Source organism: Schistocerca gregaria, unplaced genomic scaffold, assembly GCF_023897955.1.
Source record: "Schistocerca gregaria isolate iqSchGreg1 unplaced genomic scaffold, iqSchGreg1.2 ptg000623l, whole genome shotgun sequence".
Taxonomy (NCBI): domain Eukaryota; kingdom Metazoa; phylum Arthropoda; class Insecta; order Orthoptera; family Acrididae; genus Schistocerca; species Schistocerca gregaria.
Genome location: NW_026062011.1, coordinates 362501 through 365000, shown reverse-complemented (window position 1 = coordinate 365000; position 2500 = coordinate 362501).

The window sequence follows — 2500 nt, the reverse complement described above, 5'->3', positions numbered from 1 at the left end:
CGTGCGCTCACGCAGCGCGCGGCCAGCACGCCGCGCGGCCCCCCCTCACCGGCCGGGGACTGTCCCACCAAGCCACAGCCTCGTATCGCTTCATACCCACATGGCCAACTCAGGTTCGGGGGCATGGCGGGTACCGCCGAAACAACCGGTTCACAGATGTACCGATCGTCGCTATCACCGATGCACCTGCAGCGCGAACAACCGCTCAACAACTGATTTCCAGTTCATTTGCGGATCTTTGGCAGCAAACGTATACGTCAATCAACATTTGCGAAATCTACGATTCTGGCATGCCTGCATGTTATGTGTCACGACACGCTACATCAGCCCATATACACACTACGGCACGTACACGAGAGAACACGTGGAAGATGGTCCGCGCACGTGTGCAATGTCCCTTGCGCGGTCGACTGTCAACCGGCCTCTGTAGCATGTCGCAGATGTGGAACGCGGTCCACCGTGGTATCATGTTGTGTGGGGCAATACGATTAAATAGGAAAACCCTCGTCGCTACATCAACAGACGGCTCACGCTGATTCCCGGCAGAGGGAGGGGGGGGGGGCTAACATGCAATACTTTCGTCCGTACCTACCACATGTCTCTACGGCGTACAACAGTGCAATCTCGCTGTAATGGGGAGACGAGACAAGTAGCATCGTGCACAACATATGGCCCTTATGATTCGCCATTGTAGGGCGCAGCCGGTGTACGGTCAAGCATGTGCCACATTATGTCACTCAGTACGTAACGACGGATGATCAGTGTGGGTTACGCGTACATCAGCGGACAGTCCACACAGGCCGTACCACAACGTACACTGACTGCATCGACAACCAAATGCAACTGAACAGCTGCAAGGCTCATTTCACAAACAAACGCCTGACCGACCAGCTTGGAAGGGCAGGAGGGGAGGGCGATATTCGTTCTGTAGCGTTACACCCTTCCAGTGGTTAGCGGGACTGTGTAGAAAGTACGCAACACTCGAAAGACATTTACGTGAGGGTACGCACCATGGCATCGAGAAATACACATGACACCAGAGGATCCAAGCAGTGAACTATGTTCAGAGGGTTGCTGTTAGGCAAAGCTACATTCCTGTGACGTTACATGTGACAGTTAAGGTGCAGTGTAAGTTAGGTTAAGGTGCAGTGTAAGTTAGGTTAAGGTGCAGTGTAAGTTAGGTTAAGGTGCAGTGTAAGTTAGGTTAAGGTGCAGTGTAAGTTAGGTTAAGGTGCAGTGTAACTTAGGTTAAGGTGCAGTGTAACTTAGGTTAAGGTGCAGTGTAACTTAGGTTAAGGTGCAGTGTAACTTAGGTTAAGGTGCAGTGTAACTTAGGTTAAGGTGCAGTGTAACTTAGGTTAAGGTGCAGTGTAAGTTAGGTTAAGGTGCAGTGTAAGTTAGGTTAAGGTGCAGTGTAACTTAGGTTAAGGTGCAGTGTAACTTAGGTTAAGGTGCAGTGTAAGTTAGGTTAAGGTGCAGTGTAAGTTAGGTTAAGGTGCAGTGTAACTTAGGTTAAGGTGCAGTGTAACTTAGGTTAAGGTGCAGTGTAACTTAGGTTAAGGTGCAGTGTAACTTAGGTTAAGGTGCAGTGTAACTTAGGTTAAGGTGCAGCGTAACTTAGGTTAAGGTGCAGCGTAACTTAGGTTAAGGTGCAGCGTAACTTAGGTTAAGGTGCAGCGTAACTTAGGTTAAGGTGCAGCGTAACTTAGGTTAAGGTGCAGCGTAACTTAGGTTAAGGTGCAGCGTAACTTAGGTTAAGGTGCAGCGTAACTTAGGTTAAGGTGCAGCGTAACTTAGGTTAAGGTGCAGCGTAACTTAGGTTAAGGTGCAGCGTAACTTAGGTTAGGGGCCAACGTGGGTTAGGTTAGGGGCCAACGTGGGTTAGGTTAGGGGCCAACGTGGGTTAGGTTAGGGGCCAACGTGGGTTAGGTTAGGGGCCAACGTGGGTTAGGTTAGGGGCCAACGTGGGTTAGGTTAGGGGCCAACGTGGGTTAGGTTAGGGGCCAACGTGGGTTAGGTTAAGGGCCAACGTGGGTTAGGTTAAGGGCCAACGTGGGTTAGGTTAAGGGCCAACGTGGGTTAGGTTAAGGGCCAACGTGGGTTAGGTTAAGGGCCAACGTGGGTTAGGTTAAGGGCCAACGTGGGTTAGGTTAAGGGCCAACGTGGGTTAGGTTAAGGGCCAACGTGGGTTAGGTTAAGGGCCAACGTGGGTTAGGTTAAGGGCCAACGTGGGTAAGGTTGCCAGAGATGTGTCAAATCAGGATGTACGTTTGGCTGGTGTCAGGTGGTGGGTTGGTTCGATGTCTTTACCAGGGGTGTGGCCAAAGGGTATTTTATTACTTGTACCTTTTGTGTTGTGGCGTGGCGTTGCGTCTTGTGTTGATACTGGGTGGACCACTGTGGGTGTTGCTGGCTGATTTGAGCTGCGTTGTTTGCGGGTGATGTGAGACATTGTGTCTTATTAGTGGACGTCACGTTCCTCTTGTCGTTCTTTGGATAG